This window comes from Melospiza melodia, chromosome 1 (genome assembly GCF_035770615.1).
Source record: "Melospiza melodia melodia isolate bMelMel2 chromosome 1, bMelMel2.pri, whole genome shotgun sequence".
In the NCBI taxonomy this organism is placed as follows: domain Eukaryota; kingdom Metazoa; phylum Chordata; class Aves; order Passeriformes; family Passerellidae; genus Melospiza; species Melospiza melodia.
In genome coordinates, this window is record NC_086194.1 from 166,477,765 (window position 1) to 166,499,169 (window position 21,405).

Consider the following 21,405-nt stretch of genomic DNA (forward strand, 5'->3'; position numbering starts at 1 on the left):
CTGCAAACCCCTGTGACCATGGTCACACTCTCCTGCCTGGTGTGTTGTGCTTCCACTGGTGGAGGGCATGCCAAGCTTTGTGATTTGTTTTATAATGTCATGTAGATTAAGGGGTTCTCTTTCCCTTCCCTCCTCACAAGTCCCCAGGCTTTGCTGACATTGTACTACGTGGAATTTGCCCTGTACAGTTTTTGGTCATTCATTCAGCACCACATTCTCTTTACTTCATGTACATCCAAAATTACCAACATAGAAGGTTACCAACCGGTGCCTTGTCCATCCTGAAGGCAATGTTATCACACCACAGGTACAGCTGGCTCATAATTATTTCTTTCCTTTTTCAATGTTGCCCATAATCTTTAATTTAAGTAATTTTAAAAGCAGGTGACAAGTCCAGTTGTTGTCACTTTATGTCTTGACTGGTGGAAAAGGCCTTTATGAATACATTATATTTGTTTCATGGACATCCATACTCATCACTTGATTCCTTTGAAATCAGTTTTGTATTTGTAGAACTTAAGAGCTGTGTACTTAATCTTAACATCCTTACAAAGATTTTCAATCAGACATTTATGTTAATCCAGAGCCTGCAATATCCACCACAAAATTGTTTTAAGGGTAATACAGACTTTCAAAGAAAAAATATTTTTAGTTCATATTTTCTTTAACTTCTGGATAATTTTAATTGTCTGCTTTTTAAAAAAGAAATGTGTTTGGGTTTTTTTATGCAACATTATTTTTTCCTACAGAGCCTTCTTTGATGTAGACAAAACCAATAATACAGAGATAACCATCTTGTGCCATTATCGTGGCACTTCAAGACTTCTTTGAATTATTTGTGGTGCTGTAGGGATTAGAAGCCTCTCAGTTTGTTTATGAACATCTTTCATTTTATTCACACAGAATTGGTTCTGTTTATTAAGCACTTTCAATAGGAGGTCACCATCACAAAGAAGAAAAAGGCTTCCCAGCTTTTATTGTAACTGCAAATTTTGTGTCCTGCTGCAGCTCAGGGTGTGTTTTCTTCTGCATCATGGCTTCCTTTGTAAAGTGAAATATTTAGGGTGAAATTCTGGCATCTTATTCACATTCTGCAATAACAAATTCTTCCACTGAAATCAATAAGACAACTCAAAGGATGAAAAGTTGCATAATATGTTAGAAGTGGGTAGAACCTGATCCCTCAGAATTTAGCTGCATTTCTTTTCCTTTTAGTCTGCTCGACCAAGTTGGATGAGAACAGCCACAAGAGCTTCAGCCCTTGTGAAAATGCTGCTGGTACCAGGAGAGCAGGATTCAAAACCAAACTACAGCCCCTGTAAAGTGAAAGATGGAGAAATAGAAAGGGAAATTATTACAGTACAAAAGCCAATTTAGTTATCAAAAATCAGCAAATCCAAATGAAGCATTTGTGGTTTTTTGAAAAACAAGGAAGCAAACTGAAATTTTTGAAAAGCAAGAAAGCACTGTGCAGTCAATTGCACAGTGTAACTCAAAATGGAAACAGATTATTAGGGTGAGAAGTCTGATAAAGTTATGGTGACCTGCAGCTTTTACTTGGTTGTTTATTAATAACAGAAGTATTTTAGGATAGATATGTTAACAGGAACACTTACCTACTTCAGTTGATGAATTATTATTATTATAGTTTTGCCCAAAGCAAATGTTCTGAGAAAAGAGGGTACACACTGAACTCATAGACACTGGCAGTTCTGATGCCTCTTGAGGATCTTGCTTTAACTTTACAACTTCTTTCTCTCCTCTTATGCCTGAACGATTTTTACACCAAATCACAGCCCTTCCTCTACAAGGTGTTGTATCCTAAATGCAGTCAGCCTCACAGACCACATGTCCCAGAGACCAGAAATCCACAGCAGACTTCCCACAAGACACTCTCAGTGTATAGGTTCACAGGCAGTTGTAAGAATGTTTTGTCCTCCTGTTCTTTTCTCAGACGAGCTGGAAGGATGAAAAAAGTGGTTAAGAGACCTTAACAGAAAGGAGGTTGTGACAGCCCAGCCAGGGGAACCAGGGATTCTGTGCACTTGAAGGTATGCTGAAAGAAATAAGCCATGGCTCCCTTCATTTAAATTTGTTTATTTATTATTTTAATGGGGACATGTCACATTATTAATGTAGTGTGAGAGAAACCTTGCAAACTCCAGCAGATCACTGAGTATAGAGTTGCATGGTGCCGTGCTTGATTTTGCAATTTGGATGTGACAGATGAAAAAGCTCATGCAAGCCTTGTGTGTATTCCTTTGTTAGAGAGTACAGGAATGTTTGAAACATTCATAGGCACATAGATTTAGCCATCTCTCCTAACATTAGTCAGGCAGGGTTCAGTCTGCAGAAGGGGACTGAAAGAGCTCTGGTCCCCTCTGACCAGGCTGATTGCCCTGATAAAATCTTACTTCCCACTTAACTGCCTGTTCATCTCTGTGGCCTCATCTTCACACCTGGATTTAGAAGTTTTGTTTCCTGGTAGCAAAGCCCCTGATACAACTGTGGTTGATGACTCTGTCTGTTTAGGTAGGTTACAATATAAATAAATAATGCTGAGCTGTAAAATTGTGGCTGACACTGAGAAAGCTGACAAAATGGGAATGTTTTTGTCTTTAGGCATTAGCATAAGAAAGTTGAGGATGTGCATCAAGTTGATTTTGCTAAACTTCCACAAACAGCTTGACTTGCATGTGGCAGGATCCTGGGGATTGTAATTAAGATCAATGACTTATCATTTTAATGAATATGGATCCAAATCACACTGAGAAATTCAGCTTGTTGTGTCTCAGTGCTGCAGTTTCCTTTACAGAAACCAGGGAAGGTAAAACTTCCTTTTTCCAATTCTTTGTTTCTTCTTTTCCAGGGAGCCTGTCAGGGCAGGAGTGTGTTTGTTCAGCACCTGCATCAGTAATGACCTGGACTAGGAGACAGAGTTTAGATGAAGATGCAAAGAGAGTCATGACAACAGACTTGCTTTTCAGTTTCTTGATTATGTATTGGTACAAATTTGTTACAACCAAGCAGTGCTATAGAAATGGGGTTTCTGCTTTTGATCAGAATCCAGAAACACAGAGTTGTGATAAGAAGTGAATAACAAAGGACAGATTAATTGTACTCTGGGAATGTTTTGATTAGCACTTGTTGAAATTCTGAGCAAGGGTTTAGTCAGTACTTTCTTTTTTATCCTGGACTAATTCATCCATCCCTCTCTGGAAAATTCAGTCTATTGTGTCATTCAGCATAAGGGAACAGAAGTGTTTTCCATGATCTATGTAACAATCAGTCCATTCACCAGTTTATTTTGCCTTTCACACAGCAAAGATGTGCATTCCCAAGGTGCCAGATGTTTACACCACTGAGCAGGTGAAAGGTAGTAGAAAAGGATGTCATTTTGATGACTCTCTTTACAGCATATTCCTACCAGTGCTCGTTTGAGATTCTGGAATGACAGTAGTAAATAATGCTGAGTACTCCTACAGCACAGAACACGTTCAAAATTAAATTTTAGTAGTAGTAGGTTGAGAGATCTCTGAAAAAGTGATTGTGTACCACAGGGAGAAAGTTAAAACTTGACTGTGATAAAACCGAATCAAGCCAAGAAGTGTTCCCTGGGGAATGACTCTTTCTCGTCTAGAAAAATAATAAAAAATGCTTCTGTGTGTAGGTAAAATGAGATGCCTAAATGGACTCCAGGGAAATTATTGTGGGGGAAAAGGTAATTGTTTAATTTCTCACTACAGATCAAACTTAACTTCTAATTTGGGTAAATATTGAAATTCAAGAGAGACCTTGGAAAAAATGTAATAGTTATTATACTTATCTGTGAAAATTAAGATACTTGCTATCCAACCTGACATTACAGAGCTGTTGAAATACTACAGAGAGGTGGAGGTAGTTTTCTCTTCCTGATACTTCAGAACAGACTGAGATTTCAAATTGGAAGCGCCGTGGTCTGAAGGCCACATTCATAAGAGCTCCAGCATTGTGGATTTTAGGAAATACAGATAATATTTGAGCCAAAGTCATTGCATGTCACTTAAAGTAAATGTTCAAAGAAAAAAACCACGCCATCAATGTTTTTGTTGTTTATATTGTGCCACAATAAAGATCATTTACTTGTGTTCCCTAACCTACTTTTCCTGGCATAAGACTCTGGATGCCAGAGGCAAAACTTTTCTCCCCTCACCAGGCAGAGCAAGACTCTGTTGTATGACCTACCAACATAGAGAAAAATGAGTTGTAAACTAGTGGAATTAAACACAAAATGTTAAATATACATTTTGGAACATAAGGGAGGAAAAGATAAATATTAAAAGACATCCCAATAATAGCAATATATAAAATTTCTGATGATTCTCTGAGTATTTTTAGAAATCAGCGCATTGCTGCAGTATGCAACTGAAATATCACCCAGTGAGACTTCAGCATAATTAAGCAATGATTAATCAATACTTAACTAAAGAAATTAAGCTCAGGAGAAACAATTAATTGAAGTTAAGTGAACTTTGACAGCTCATATTAAACTAAGGCTCTAATTAACAAAAGCATTGTGCATCCTCTAAATGAAGGGATGTGCAGGTTTCAGGTGCCAGGGATGGGGTGAGTGTTACTCTGAAAATTTCTCGGTGATGAGGAGTCACTGATGGAGAGCTTCATTTCAAGGCATTGAAAAGAGAAGGTGATCTTTCTTTGGTTGCTGTTTGGTGACTTGCTCCTAAGTTCCAGCAGTTCAAGTGGCTCTCTGGAGGAACAAATGCAGTCTCCTGCTAGGGTTTGCAGCCTAGCCCCATGTCCTTCAGGCTCTAATCATTTAGAACCAAGCCGCTGGATGAGGTGGGGGGCACTGCTGTAATGCCCGTGTGTTCTGGTTTGGTTTGAAAGCAAAACCAGTGAGACCCCAAGTCAGAAATACAATTTATTAGGAAAAGGGAAAAGAAAACCAAAATATGTGCAATAATACAAAAGAAAAACCACCAGCAAAGTCAGAATACAACCTGACACCCTGTTGGTCAGCGTGTTGGTAGCACTCCAGTTGGATTGGTGTCTCCAGTCCTCCCAGAGTGGCAGATTTGGTTCTGTTGGAGCAGGGATCCTGTAGAAAGGGTGTAGTCTTCCTCTGCGGATATAGTGGAAAAGAAGCCATTCCTCTGAGAAGCCAGTAGAAAGACTGCTTGTGCTGCCCCAAACCCCAGATTATATCCAGGTGGGGATGCTTAGCTCCTTCCTCCTAGGCAGAGCATATTGGCTGATATTATTCCATGAGTCATGAGGTGGGTCCATTAAACAGAAATGGCTCCTGGAGGGAGTTATCTCTGAGTCAAGGCATTGATGGGCTCATTAACAGGAGATAAGGAAGAAACAATGCCCCTCCTGGTTTCAGCAGCTCTTCAGGATGGGAATAGAGTATATCTTAATATTGTAACCTAGGGTACTACGACACTGCCAAACTCCATGGAGCCAGGGAGCTCTGGCCCTTTGCATCACTTGGAGCTCCGCAGCCCAGTTTCCTGCAGGATTTGTGGCTGTGGAGAGCCCCAGCAGGAGCAGCTGTTCCCAAAGGGCTGCAGTCCAAGGAAAGGTTGGGACAGGGAGATGGGGGAGGAACACTCTTGAGGACCTGGGAGGGCCTGACTGTGACAGAATTTTCTCCTTCTCATGTCTCTCTCCTCTCTGTTCTTGTGTTTTTACATTCCCCCAAAGGTAAATGCCATCACCTATGGATGCAGTTTATCAACTCTTGTGCATGTGAGACTGTCCCAATATCTTTTCTGCAAAACTTTCTCATGAAACCACAGAGTCTGGATACCTGATCTAATACTTCTGAAAAGACTGATTTATTGCCTGGAGAACAAGCCTGGGGGAGGGAAGGAGCAGGATATAGGGAAGAGCTCTAAGTGACCACTGCTGTCTCTTGGCTCTCAGGAAAGGAAATAGCCACTGTTTCTGTCTGCAGGAGCCAAACCATGTCCCACAAGCCCAGAATGATGATGAGTAAGGGTCAGGAATGGGGTTTAGAGCTGAATCCCAGCCCACCTGAGGGAATTAGGGAATTATCCCTCTGGAGAGCAGGGCCTTTCCTTGCTTGTTTTTAGAGGCACTGGAGAGTGGCACAAATCTGAGATGAGGGAAAATAAAAGAGATATGATTGGCTAGTGGCTTAATTGCTCTGTTAATTGCTTTGCCTCTGGTGCTCCCATCCCTGCAGAGAAAGTGCCTGAGGGTTATCTCAGCTGTGTGAGTTCCCCTCAGTGATGAGCAATTATCTCCCAGGCAGAGACTACCAAATGTGGCTGTCACAAGATAGCTCCATTTGAAATGATGGATGGGCACAAACGAAGACAAACTTCATTCCCAGAACTCAAATTAGGAGCTGGCATATCCTCATTTGTGTGGATTTGGCCTGACTTTGTAACAGCACAAATGTCAAGGTGTACCTCACCAAAGGTTCAGGTTATGAGCTCAATTCCACAGCTGGAGGCTATCTGAAAAGTCTTGTTAGACATTGACAGGTCTGATTTTCCTTTTATTGAGGCCTCTACAGGAGTGGTGTGGCCATGGAAATGTTCTGGGTGCTCTTTGTGGAGGAGGCAGCACTTCTCTGCTTGCATTGACCAAACCTGGGCTGACCTGATTCAGTGAGTCCCCTGCTCCAGGGAGATGGAGGAGCATTTGGACTCAGGTTAGACAGGGCTGCTGGAGGTAAGGTAGTGTTCTACTGCTTTAAAATCACCAAGCAGGAAGAGCAAGCTGAGAACTTGCACTGGTTTTGCTTTTTGAGCAGCTGCAGAGCAATCCCACAGAGCTCCAAGTGTGCCACCGTCCTGCCTTGTGGGGAGACCTGTGCTGTGGGGGAAGGAAGAGATTTACTCTGCAGGAAATTCCAAATCCTAGTGGGACAGAGGAATGAAGCAAAGAAAAACAAAACACACCCCCAGAAATGCAGAGGTGAGGTGACCTGCCTGTGGCCACTCAAGAGGCAGCAGCAGGGTGAGGGAGCACAGCCTGTGCTGTTCCCATTAAAGCCTCTCCAGTGAGAGTGCCTGGCCTGGCACTCTGGTGGGAGAGTGTTCCCAAGCTGCTCCATAAATGTGCATTATTGCCATGCTCCTGCCTGCCATATTTCCTCTTCTTTATTCACCAAGTAGTGGAAGCTGTCTCTGGCTCATCAATTAAACCCAGAAGTGATGACTTCCAAAGGTATTGCTGCTTAGTGAAGGAAATTCATCCTCAGGCTAAAGGACGAAGCACAAGACCTAAGTGTTATTTAAATGGCTCATAAAACATGTGCTGGCTCTTTAGCCTGAATGAAAATCACCCTTAGCTAACATAGGAAATATCCTGCTTTCCTCTGCCTTCTCCAGTCTTTTCATGATGATGAATCTCTTTCCTCTTGCTCCCCATTATTTCTGTAAATGAGAATATGCTGTAACATTGCTGAGGTTGGGCTAATTAAATCAGCTCTTTCTTATCTCATTGATCTGCATTTTAAAGCTGAGCTGATTAAGGATGAGAAACTATATTTGATTAGAAATATGTTTTGCCAGTTAGTTACATCAAAGGGTAGATTACAGGAGAGCAGAGGAGCTGAACTCACATGACTACTCTTTCTCCTAGATGTTAAAAGGGAAGAGAAATAGCATGAAATAAAAAACAAACCCCAAGACACATTTCTAACCTATATTTTTTCACAGCAAATGATGATACTTTTGTTTTATCCTCTGGAAAAAAAAATTAATAATATATAAGTGAGACTGTGATCCAGAGAAAAGATTTCCCTAAGCTGTGCAATGCTGTGGATGGTGCTTTACCAAACATCCAGCAGGAATCTCACTAAAACTGCAATCCCTTCCTGAATTGATGGTGGCGTCAGCAGAGTCATCCAGCACCCAGGAGCAAATTCTCACCTGGGCTGGCAAAAGCTCAGAGCAGAGCAGAGCCCCTGTCTGGTCCTGCCTGGGCAAAGTGCACAGCTCCTGTGCAGTGTTTGTGGCATTCCCAACCACCATGTCCCTTACAGAAAATATTCTGCCTGGTGGGACTACCTGACAAAGTCCTTTGTTAAAGTCCTTCATTTAGCAAAACTTTCTGATGGCTCCAAGGATGCTGCACCCACAGCTCAGAAAGGGCTTTTTCACGGAAGGGGGAGTTAGGGAAACTGATAGGAGGCAGAAGTTTCATTTTTCTTCCTCTTTGAGATTCCCAAGAAAACTCAGTGCCATGTTTAGTGCCACAAATTTGAAGATGGCAGAGAAACCACCTGTCAAATGACCTCCTGTACTGGGCCACCATGCAGCCACCAGAACAGCTCCTAATTCCTTCTCAGTAGGGTTGGGACTAGTTGGGACAAGTTAGGACTGCCACAGTGACTTTGTTCCTGTGTGCCACTGCTGAACCAGAGAGGGAGATGCAGCAGAGCCTCTGAGACCTCCCTCCTGCAGACCCCTCTGGGTGGGCTGTGCTTCATTTCTCAGGGAGTATTCTCCTCTCTGTCATTTGGTGCCCCTGCAGAATCACCCAGGCTGCTCAGCTGCTCCTGTCCCCCATCCATCACCCCAGGCTTCCCCCATGGCCCTGAAATGGAAACCAGGGCCAGCATTTTGTAGCATTCATTCATTGCCCACAGCCATCCTGCTGATGGCGCAGTGGCTCAAGTTACTTTAAAGAGCTCCTTGGAAGAGCCTCTTGTAGGCTGGTGTCAGGATAGAACCTTCATCACTCAGCTCTGAGGTCAAACAATCAGGAATTAGAGACAGCAGAGAGAATCCCAGAGATTCTGGCAGGTTCATTAGGGAGAGCAGCACAGCTGCAGCAAAACATGGGGCTAGGAGAAGGGAAATAGGAGTTTTACCACTGGAGTAATACTGTGCAATATTGTACTTTATTAGTGACATGTGGGAGTTAAGTAGGAAGGAGCGGAAGATGAAAGAAAATTTTACTTTCCTTTTCTTAAACAAAGAGTGCATGATTAGTAATAAGACACAGACAACAATAGTAACCATTGTCCTTATATCAGCCCAGTGCACTTTTCTGGATACCACAACAGCAAAAATGAGTTCATCTCTCTAGCTGCACTCCTCTCCTCTGCCTTTTTGCTTGAAACACTCATTTGAGGGGACTGCATGTAGGAACTCAAGCAAACTGCATGCTTTCTACTCAAAAGCAGTAATAGATGAGGATGGCAGGCTACTTGCAGGAAGATATTTATTAAAAAACACATCCCAGATATCAAGACCTGTATGCACAGAAACAGCTTTAGACCTAGTCCTTAAAATGTGATCAAAAGCCATTGAAAACTAATATGTACATAAATTTAACTATCAAACAAAAATACAGAGTGAGAAGAATGGTCAACTCTTCTGTGATAGGGTTTCTGAAATGTTTGATCCATAGAGGAACAAAACTAACTGTTATCAATTCATGGCTGACTTTTAATTTCTGTCACAAGTGAGGTGGTGCAAAAGCTTATTTATTTACGATGAAGAAATGCAGATATTTATCCTTAAATGAGAATTAAAAAACTCTCTGCAAGAGATTAATCACAGCATGCCACGATGAGATTTAACAAGCATGAGATGGATGTAGGAATTATTTTTCTATTTTTGCAGTGGCTGTATTTGCTTGTATTACTGCTCAGAGAGATAATAGCAGCTCTAGTGGCATTACTATTGAAATCCATGAAATTTCCCTTGAATTAAAAGAATCCTTTAAGGAACAACAAGGATGAGGAAGGTGACTCCAAACTAGTTTCCTTCCAGAAGACTGATTGATGTAAATGGTAGCTCAAATTAGAACTGATTGAATATGCTTAGTCCTTCAACAAGCTGGACTTCATGCATTTCATTTTAGTTTTATGTGTTAGGCAAGGGGATTTGCAAGGAAAGTGCTCAGGATTCAGGTTTCAGAACTTACCTTCAAATGTGAATTTACTTGCTTCATGTGCAGTGACCAAGACTGCATTTCTGGATTAGCCATCCATCACTGGTGGTTCATAAATTAAAGTTTTTATTAGAATCCAAATTCGTCTTTGAATGGAACTGCCAATCACCTTGTTATGTGCCAATTCACCACAACATTTATTTGATAAGCAAATAATTATTCATTTTTATTAACCATGTGACAGCAGAATGGATCCTGTTTAAAATCTCTGTAAGTTTCTCTTTAATAGTTGAATACAGCAGCCCAAAACGATGGCCTCCATTAAACACAAATTAAAAGCTTATTTATGATATTCAGCTTTTATATTTTTCCAAACAGGAGTATACTTCTAGGCCAAAGAAGGCCACCAGTACCTTCTGAGCTAATATTTCTTTTAAAAGATAGGTTTCAAGAACATTCATACTTTGATTCATTAGTTTCCTCTATGAGGCAATAAGAAGAGTTTAAGAGACACTGCAATGATAAAATTATGATGTCTGAGTAATACTGGGGGTGGTGTTGCCAGTGAGCATTGAGGAGGCATTTGAGTGAAGCTGTGTTGCCAATTTTGCAGGTTTTTTTATTACAGTGATTAATAGAAATAGTTGTTCTCCTGAATTCACGGTTGTTATTCTGTCTAGGTTTAAAAGCTTGTTCAACAGGAGCTGTGTACACATGTTCAGGTGTAGGTGAGGAGGCCAGGCTGGTTTCCTGTTCTTAAATGTGATTGAATATAGTGTGACATTTCTGAAGAACACTTTTTTTTCTCTCTCTCATCTATAAGAAAGCTCAGAACTATATTCCTTCCATTTATTTGTTCATTTAAGAATAGTATCAATTGCTTTAAAAATCTCAAGCAGTTAGACTGTATCAGAAAGGCCAACACTGTCCTCCTGTGTGTAAACATGGGATCCCCCTGTGTCTCCCCTCCATCTAGATAACACCCAGAATCAGTATGGGAAACTCTAAACAGATTTTCAGCCCAAAACTGTCTGCAGAATAGAGCTCAGCAGCAGCAATGTGTTTATTTATTTGAAGGCAGCTCCCTTGCAGAAGCATGGGATTGAGCAGAGAATTTTCTCTCTCACAGCCTCTACGGAGGTCTTGGTCACTGAGGAAAGGGGTGATTGTTTCCTTGACCAGGTCTGTGCAGAGACAAGCATTGCACAGAGAAGCTGAGGCTGCACACCATCCCTGGCTGCTGGGCAGACACGTCCATGTGCCCATACATCTGTGCTTGCAGCAAATTTCACCTGGATGAATGCAGTTATTTCCAGGCTGAGATGTCAGTCAAAAGCTTAGGAAATGGAGGCAATGCTCCCCTGGCTCCAAAAGTCTCAGTGATCAGTGGAAAAGGGAACTAACTTGGGGTGCTTGTAATCTTTGCCTTGAATAAGGCTCCTCTTTAGGAAAGCTTCTCATACTTGGGTGAGGTGATTGAGCTGGTCTGAGAGACAGAAAGTACAGAGTGGTGTCTCAGAGCCTCTTCTGAGGCTGCAGAATGAGTGAGCTGTGGTAGGAAGCAAGGAAGAAACCATCAGGCGTGTTCCCCTGATCTCAGCCCCTCCTGAATGCTCATCCCAGGACCAGTGTCTGTAAGGAACAGCTGGTAATGGCAAAGGGTTATGGGACACTGCAACTTGCAGTTTGATCCTTTAGCGTATCTAATTATTAAATTGATTTCAAAAGAGAAGGAATATTTAATATGTCTGATTGAAGCAGGAGATGGTGCTTTCCGTTTAGTAGAGCTTCCTCAAAGGATCGCATGAAGTCTAAAATTAATGCTCATCTTTTTAAATTTATGGTATCCTTATTACCAACCCTACCATAGCTGAAATATCACACATTTTACATTTTTCTGGGATAAAATGCAGCACAACATCTTGTGGCTGCTTTAACAAGCTTAGCAACTCACATTGCAAAAAAACCCCCAAAAACCCAAAACAAACCTCGTCTGCAGACCGGATAAAATAAGCAATAAATCCAAAGTGAAAACATTTAAATGGCAGGCAAAGCCCACTGTAAAAGAAACCTCCATGGGAATAAAAGAAAAGTCTTTGAACTCCTGTGAGTGACAACAGTTTTAAAACCTTAATGCCAGTACCCTGCCTGGTAGGGCAGCAGCCTCTGCAAGCGCAGGTCAGTGCTCCAGCTGCTGACATCATGTGTCCAGGAAATTCCTGTCCTTTATTTCCCTGGTGCTGGGAAGCTGGTGAGGGACAGAAGCTGATTGAAGACTGTAGCGCCCAATTTTTCAAAGACCGAGTGTTATTTAATGTTCAGCTGGAAATCTGTGTTTGGATTTAAGTCTGGGTTGATACTTTAATAATTACTCTGGCTGTTATGTTTCCCCAGAAGGAGGTCAATCCAAGGGCTGTGTTGGACTCTGAAGGCAATTAGAGGAGCTTCAGAGCAGATTTTGTTTATCATTGTAGTTATAACAAGTATTTTTTGGTTTTTTTCCCTGGCCTGTTGGGCTATCTAAAGTGTGACAAGGGATATTACTTAACAACAGCTGGAGGCCTTTGAGGGAGCAAAGACTGACTGATTAGACTTAACTTGCCATTTTCTGATGAATTCTTTTGAACAAAAAAGTAACTCAGGCATGTGGATAATGATAGTTTTGAAGGACACAAAGGGAAAATATGGGTAAAGTTAGAAGTTTATTAGGGTTATAGATTAAAAAATAGATTAGAAATTAACTGGAAAGGTAAGTAGAGGGTGCTTTAAAAATAATACAAATGCTATAAAAGAAGCCAGAGTTGCTTTGGTTTTTATAAGGCATCTTTATATGTACTGTTATGAAAAATCCTGCTTCAGCTTGTTTAGGAAGTAGTAAAATCAGGTGTGAAATGAGTTTTGTAGCCTACGAAAATCTGAGGTTCCAACAATTGACCTTTGCTAAGACTAAATTAGCAAAGCGTAAAGTTTCAAACAAAAAATACAGAGGAACAAACAGACAGAAATAGAATTTCCATCTGACTTAGGAACTCTAGGTTACAAATACCAGCTTTATTTTTATAGGCTGGGACTTCCCAGATCAGAGCAATTACTTCTACTATATTCTTCAAGGAAACCTGGATGTTGCCATCACAGGCTTTAGTTTTTGACTAATTTTAATTTTGCAACAAAACAGAGCTTTGACTGTTGGCTATGTTGAGTCTGAGGGTGGCAGGGGGTGTGAGGGATGGTGACACTCCATCCCCCAGTACCCCATGAGGGTGCTGCCAGAGAGTTTTACAAATTAACAAACATCTGATCATACAAGGGTGGCAGGTGTTCAAAGCAGGTGGAAATATCACACAAGGAAATCAAAGTGATCACAAGTGCTGGAGAAGCAGCAGTGGGATGAAGTTCAACTGTTCAAAATGCAAACTCACCTGGTTTTGGCCATTCTGAAATAGCTGGGGATGTGACTTGATGGGAGAAAGAGGACATGGACATGGCAGGTGATCAGGGAAATCATGAGTCAAACATAAGCCTGTGTTGTGTCAGGGAAGATATTTTCACTGGGGAAGAGCAAAGAATTTAATAGTGCTAGACCCCCTGAAAACTCACCTGGAATACTGACTGCCATGCTAGTTAAACTCCTGCAAGAGTAACGCACTCAGACTGGGAGAGATTCAGTAAGAAACTATTAGTTATGGTAAGAAAAGCCATAAAGAATCAGACTAAAGGCATTTGCAGTGCAATGGAGTGTTTCTGATGGTGAGCAGGAGTAAAATTTTAACAAAGAGTGTAAGATAGTATAAGCATGAGTAATAGTTCCCCAAAACACTGTCAGTCTTCAGCAAATTTCAATTTAAAACTTCCTGAGCAAGAGCAAGAGGCATTATCTCTGCTTTTGCTTTCTTCCAATAACTGTTCCCTCTGCTGGATTTCCACCCATACCTTCTTCTCTTCTTCTCCCTGTGCTTTCAGCTGGCTTTCAGCATGTCTGCAGCAGCAGGGATTTCTGCAACACAAGATGTGAGAGAAACACAAGATGTGTGGAAACTGATCCTTTTTAATTCCTCTAATGTCACTAATTCTTATTTTTAAAAAGCCAATAAACAATCGTTTCTTGTTCATTGCTTTCTCACTAACAGTGATCTGGGAAATAGAAGTGCCTGTCTTACACCAAGACAGCTTGGCTTGTTAATTTTAACACAATTAAGGATGAGGGAACACAACTACGATCTATAAATGGGCACTAGGATACACACCAGTGAAGAGCAAGAGCAGTCTGAAGAAAAATTTTCTCCAAAGAACAAAAGAATACTGAGAATGAATAAATTTAACTTGATAAGTCGAAACAAGGTTTTAGCCATGAAGAGAGTGAGACCCTGGAATAGTCTACACATCATGGGTTGGCTTTGACTGAGCTATATTTGTACAAATAGATCTATTAATTTTGAAGAAAACAGCCTCACTTTTTTCTAGGAGCCCAGGAGATGTGTTAAATTTTCACAGGTTTTGGTTAGCATCTCTTCAGGTTGCCTTTGAGACTCCTGTCTGAATAGTCATCACCCTTTTACAGGAGGATGAAGCATGGCCTTCTACTCATGTCTGGGGAGGCACTTGAATGAATGACCCAGATGCTTTAATCACTCAGATATCCCCTTCTTGGAGGGTGTGGAGAGAATCCTGAGTGATTTAAAGATAGAGCATACACTTAATTAATGAAAAATGTCATATAGCACAATGCCAAAGGAGCCCACCTGATGAGTGGGAAAGGCCTTTCCCATGTTCTGCCCTATTTTTGGGAATGAAAAGGAGTTTTAAGAACCTGCTCAACTCTTGTTACTGCAGGACCAAAGCACTACACCTCCCTTCATAATGTTTTATCCCCTCCAAGACCTCCTCTGAGGGAGTTTTGTTCCAACACTTCCCCAGAGGACTTTGCTCTCCTGTCTAATAAATTTCACAGTTGGGAAGCCTTCTCTGATGCTTTGTCACTCACAGCCACATAAGAATGGATAAGGAGCTGCCTTCAGACGTCAGAGATGAGGAATACTTATGTGCATGGGAGCAGTCCCAACAGGAGTGAGATGAAGGACTACTGCAAATATCAGCAGTGTGGTTACCTTTGCTCACCTTATGTAGCAGGGATCCAGCAGGAAATGCAAAGGTGTGATTCTCAGCACTTGTGAAAATGCCAGATTTACAGCCTTAAATAGCAAATTCTTCTGCCTCTCCACAAAACAAATATAGCAGGATGTCCACTGTGAGAGCTTTTTCGCAAGTAGGCGTCAGCACAAGGGTGAGAAATGGTAAATAGGCACCCAGGGTGGGGAAGAAGTGATCCTTTGTCCTCTGAGTGACAGAAATTGAAGCAGGGTCACCAGTTTATTGCACTGTTGATGTTTGACACGGACCAAATTAAAGCACTTGGTTGTTATGAATATGGGTTCATTTTAAAGTGGCAACAGAAGACTTCTTTTCCAATGACCAGGCACTGAAATCACCCTATCACCTGCCAGTGGATTTAAAAACAATGTCATGGAAGGTGATTTGGGCTGAGATGTCATCTATAAAATATTTATTGTAATGAGATATATGGTTTTCAGTCACTTAGTGCATCCTGCAGTAGCTGCTAGATGGGTTAAAGACCAAATTACTCAAACCTAATGTCACACACTGCTCTTGCACAGTATTTTTATTGCTAATTACTTGGTGGCATTATATTCACATAAAATAAGACCAATATGGACATGGCTGTTTGGGCAGCCAGGTTGGACCTTTCCTGTGTAGCTCTTTACCTTGTCAGTGGAGGTGAATCACTAGTTGAAGCAAGATCCAATCTGAAGCTGGAGTGTTTAATTACCCTTGGAAAATGGAAAGGTCAAAATAGGACAAGGATGACAAAGTCAATTGAGCATCTGGACAGAGTCCAAGCTTCAGTCCTCACTGTCATCTCCTTGTTTCTTCTTTTGGAGGAGTCTACATTTAATTGTAGTTGTAAGGAGGTATTTGCTTTGTATTCTGTAGTTCTTCCTCTATTTTTCTCCTTTTTTCCCCTCTCCTTTCCTACTCCTCCTCTTCCCGCCTTCTTTTGCTGTCTCTCTCTTCTCCTTCCTCCCCTCTCTTGCTGTCTTCTTTCTTACATGTGAAAACTCAGAATCCCCTCCCCTCTCCCCTCCCTGGCCACATCCAGGCTGGGATGTGCCTGGATGTGGGTGGGGATAAGGATCAGTGAGGGGATCCAGGATGACACAACCTGAGATATCCATGATGGTCCCTTGAGCCAGCAGCCAAATCCCTGGTGTGTGGGGACTCTTGTAGCCCTGCCACATATTCCTCTCACAGACTTTATCTATGGTCACACACGTAGGATCTGCACATCAAAACACTTTGCATATGTGCATCTGGTGCATAAATATGCAGACAGAGAGGAACATTACCAGAATCAATTAAAAGCTCTCTCTACAACACTCAAGTTTTGCTGATCGTTAATCACAGATGTCTGATATCTTTTTATCTCGAGTCAAAGATCCTCTCTCTCCTTTGTAGCAATCAATGCACTGGGGTCCTCTCACATAGCCCAGGGATTTTTGTTTCAGTGGTCTGACAGGACAATAACCATATGATTCTGAGCCACGTCAGAGGCTTTGGGTGACGCCTGTGAAAGGCTGCTTGTGTTACATCTATAATTCATTTGCAGCTTGGTCTCTTGGGGGAGCACAGGGAATCATGGCAGCTGTTTAACAACCCTCAGTTACAACTGAAAGTAAAGGGAGCCACAATTCAGCTGAAACATCATGTAAAGATTGTTCTTGCTGGGCCAGGGAACTTGAACTAACATGTCTATTTTCGTGAGGAGTGTTGGGGGATTTTTAATGACTGTAAGATCCTTGATTTTACAGCTCAGTCAGAAATACAATAGCCATAATAACATATTTTAGTGATAGTACTCTTACAACTACCAAGTTTTAAGCATGTGTGAAAGGAAAAGTTACTGTAGAGAAGTAATATCATTTATTAGACCAACAGAGACACCTGGAAAAAAGCAGATGAGTTTCCATGCACATAGCCCCTTCTACAATTCTCAAGCAGAGAAAATAGATGAGAAATGAGGTAGGGCAAGGTGTAACTGCTCTCAGTTTACAGTATCACATTACTTTTTTCAGACAAAGTGGCTGATGAAAATGAGGCCCCATGGGACAGAGGGATGGGTTATTACTGCCCCAATAACCATGTGAGCAGAAGGATGTGGTACATGTGGAAAATGGCAGTGCTGGACCAAATATAGCACATGGAATGGTCACAGCATCATGGTTTGGATTGGAAGGAACCTTAAAGATTGCTCCAACCCCTCTGACATGGGCAGGGACACCTTCCCCTAGACCAGGCTGTTTCAACCCCATCCAACCTGGCCTTGAACACTTCAAGGGGTGGGGCAGCCACAGCTTCCCTGGGCAGAGTCAGTGGGTGTAGCTGACCCTGCTCTGACTGCAAGGTAACTGCTTTGGCACTTTGAGTGATTTAAACCTCTGTGTTTCACCTTTTTGATGATCTGGTTCTGCACACAGCCTGGGGAGTTCAGCTGATGCACCAAAATCCATTGAAAACCTGAAAAGCAGATTAAATGCTTCTATTCAAAGAGTGAGAAAATGAAACACTCAAGCTCAGCCCTCTGTAACAGGAAAGAAAATACAGGAAAGAACAGTGAGCAGTGCAGAGCACATTGCTAAGCAGCTGCAGAAGAACCACAAGCTCGCAGATCTCAGATGCTGCATTTGGGGTTTTTTATCCTCATAGAAGAAGCAGTAAATGTTAAAAATATAAAAAATGTGAACTAAATAATTAAATAGCTTTCACAGGGGAAAAGATGACCCAGGCTATGAATCACTGTCTTGGGGAAGAGGTGTTTGCAGGGGTGGTGAGAGAGAGGATGAATGGAGTGGGGTGGTCTGGATGGACCTCTGACCCTGGGCACCTGGGCTTTGGTTTGGATGCACTTAGTGAACACTGAACTACTCTGAACACTGCTCTGCTCTGGTTCTTGCTGGTTCACAGCCATGAACCCAGAGCAGAGTCAAGGCACCTGTGCTCCCTGGTACTTGTCTGAGTCTCAGAATCTCTGTTGGTCAGAGTGACTCTGAGATACGTACAAGCTTCTTTTTCTCAGCCTGGCAGCCAAAGAAGGAGTCAGGATTTTTCTGTTCTCGTTCTCAAGGTTGTTTAATATTTCTTATCTATAACATTCTTTCTCTGACCCGCCACAGGTCTGGTAGGTGGGGTTGAGGCATACTGGCCGCCCTCGGGGCAGTGTTATCTTTTTATACTAAAAACTACATGTACATTATTTACCATAACTTCCCAATACCTATCATCTATGTTAGACAGTGAGTTTCTACCTTAAACCAATCTAAAAGTGCCAGCATCACTTAGAACATGTAGGCTAGGAAGAAGAAGGAAAAAGGACGGGGAATGCCAAAATTTCTTCATCTTTGGACTCCAAGCCTCTATTCTAAAAACCTCAAAAATCTATTTTTCACTCTGGAACAAACTAACTATTATTCTACTTAAATTCTTTTGACTTGTAATTTTTCATATATAGGTGGTAATTTGCTCCATGGGCCAAAATCAAAGTCAGAGGTGTCTTGGGCTTTGTGTCAAGGTCTCAGAGCCCCTCAGGGTAGGGGCTTGAGCCCTCCAGGGCATCCCCTGTGGAATTTCTTGGGTTCCAACATCTGAGCTCTGCCTTAAGTCCTTCATGAGTTTTCCACCTGCCTTTGCTCGACTCCAGGGAAACCAATGGCTCTCTGCCAGTTTTGTAAACAGCATGTGCAAGGACAATGTTTGCAAGACAAAATAACTGGTGTTAAGACTTCTCTGTAAAGAAGAGGTTGCTTTATTAAAAGGTCGGTTCTGCATCTAAGAGGTTAATAAGTATTCGCTGCAACTCATCAATGTCAAGACTAAAACCAAACAGGAAAATGGCAATCTCTTTCTCTTTTGTAAAGGAACTTGTTGAAATAACTGCCTAAGTCTGTCCTCTGTTTACTAAAACAGCTTCGGAAATCTCTAAATCCATTTATCCTGAGGATTATCATCATCTGGTTTCCAGACAACATTCTCATTTCCTCCAGTGAGGTTTTCTGATACCTTAGGCCATTAGCTGTGGTATTGATCTTTCCTTAATACGTGAGAATTCCTACAGCAAAGGCAGCTCTGCATCTAAAAAACCCCAAGCCAAACCTGTTTTTATCTGAATAGCCAGAACAGCATTTTGTTAGAGACAAAATTTAACGTTCTGTAGCTTTTGTTTATAATAAATGTATCAGGGCAAGCTCTAAAGACATCCTTCACAGAATAGACTGAGCCTGTTATCAGCCACTTGGGGAAATTCTGTTCCAGAAACAAAAGCCTGTGACACACCAGTCCTTCAGCTCCTGGTCCTATGGCTCAGCCCTGGGGAAAGAGATAATGGCCAGTGCTTAGGAGTGCAGCCTCTGAGACCTCACCTGGCTCTTCCTACCCCAAAATCCACCCCCTCAACAAATCCTGTGCATCAGTCCATAGAAAAGTAGTAACCAAAACCCTCATTACTCACCCTAAATCATCTGACAGGGATTGTCAGGCTGGTGCCTCTGAAATAGAAATGGAGGGAAGGAACCTTAAGAAGAGTCTGATAAAAGAAAACATCACATCTTTACTTATTTTATCCTTTTTTCCCCTCTGTCTCCCACTTACTAGGCAATGTTGAAATCCCACAGTTACTTCTCCATTAAAGGAAAACAATCCAGTAACCTTAGGAAGAGGGAGATGATGACAGATGGGAAAGGAGGTAAGAGTGCTTGGACCATTTGGACAGGTGGGAATCCATTGCTACTTCTAAACTAATGGAAGCTTGTTGAAAAGCTTAAGTTTCTCAGAAAAAAATCCTCTGTAGCTGTAATCCACGAGGCAGAGAACAAAGAGTTAAATTAATTCACCTTATCTATTAGGACAAACTTGTTTTCCCAAAAGTTCAGCCAGAATCTCTGTACAGACAGCTCTTATTTCCCCCATCTCCTGTACCATGACCTTCAGCAAGTGTCTCTCTTAAACATATGAGTCACCCAGCCTTATACAGAATTCATGGGAGTAGTTCATGGGAGTCTGTTCCCCCAAATACTGCAAAAAGAACATTGACTAAAAATGCCTCTCATGGAATAGGGAAAAGATTGCTAGAATTTGCTTCTTGCCACTTTGGACTTCTTTTGGTGCTTGAAGCATAATTTTCAGTAGTTACAGAGAAGTGTGATTTAAAATTTCTTAATCAGAAGAACCCTTCAATGTATGAAAATCTTCATTAACACCTAGGAGCAGTCATTATGGTCGAAAAATTCAAATTTGGGTGCCTTAAGTAAGAATAAGCATACACTTTATCAATTTTTCAGTATGACTGAGCACCTGCAGATAACATTTAAGACGAGTTAATTACAGGATCCTAAATATGGATTAAAGGATTAGTTTTAGACATCAAATTGTGAAAAGTTTAGCTTATGTAACTTACCAGGGCCACGTGGAAAGTTCTTGGATTTAGATGTAGAATCACAAATCTTCTTAAACAGGAGGAAGGATGCAGCAAAGGATTCAGGTTTGTCTTCCTTGTTTGCCACAAACTACTTCTTCCTGAAACCCAATGGGGAATTAAAAACCACAGGACTTAGTGATCTTTTTCTGAAGTTTCTTTCTTAATTGTATTAGCAGTTAGGAGTGATCCTGCAGTGTAACAAACCAAAACTCCAACCAACAAACAAACAAATCCCCGAACAAAACAGTCATTTTAGGCTATAGACAGATGCTCAGTGTGCAGCCACCTCTGCCAGCTGATGATAATATCATGTTCAGCTGCTATTTTGCAGCTCTGAGTTTGTATCCCTTTCCCTTTTTCCCTTCTGCAGGCATTTCAGCTCTTCTGGCAAAATGAGTCCTGTGAACACTGCCTAACTCAAACAGTAAAAATAGGTGATTAGAGTTGTTTCAGCTAGTTGGGGTTGAAGAGCGTGGATATAACAGTGCTGAAATGGGGGTGGAGAACAAGTAATTTTTGGCTACAAACAGTAACAGCTTCAACATAAAGAAGAGAAAATTTGGAAAAGGACACTAGCTTTACAAGCTGAGCATAATGAGTTCAACCTCACAGCCCTCAAACTAATTACCCTGAGATAAAACAAGTAGATTTTAGCTTTTCCTTGAATAGTGAAGATAATCTGGTAGTGATTTAACAGTAAATGTCACAGCAAACAGATTCAGGACTAGAATTGAGCCAAACAAACAATGTTCTTTCCCATGCAGTATTTTAAACAAATACCTGTCCTTTTCATATTAAAAATTTCTTTCTGTCTTGCCTCCTCCTCTCCAATATTGTGCCAGTGAAAACTCTGCATTTTCAGGAGTGCATCTAGTTATATGCGATATCAGCCAGGGTCAAAGATCTTCCTTTGCTGTTATTTCAAGCCTGGTTGCCAAAGAGGAGCTGCACAAAATGTCAGCCTGCCCATGGCCTGTGAG

General features: G+C 41.5%; 1 long non-coding RNA gene across 3 annotated transcripts; it reads right to left on the reverse strand.

The window, feature by feature from the left end:
- Positions 1-956: 956 nt before the first annotated feature.
- Positions 957-20,942, reverse strand: LOC134428128 (uncharacterized). Of its 3 annotated transcripts, none has more exons than XR_010030328.1 (6): positions 20,405-20,942; positions 19,460-19,496; positions 17,405-17,472; positions 5,001-13,876; positions 1,617-1,959; positions 957-1,316 (listed from the first exon to the last, which is right to left on the reverse strand). It is a non-coding gene; the product is annotated as an uncharacterized LOC134428128 (long non-coding RNA). The 3 variants fall into 3 exon arrangements; XR_010030329.1 differs by lacking the exon at positions 17,405-17,472 and having other exon boundaries at positions 5,001-5,233; positions 9,916-13,876; positions 20,405-20,940; XR_010030327.1 differs by lacking the exon at positions 17,405-17,472.
- Between the last annotated feature and the right edge of the window lie 463 nt (positions 20,943-21,405).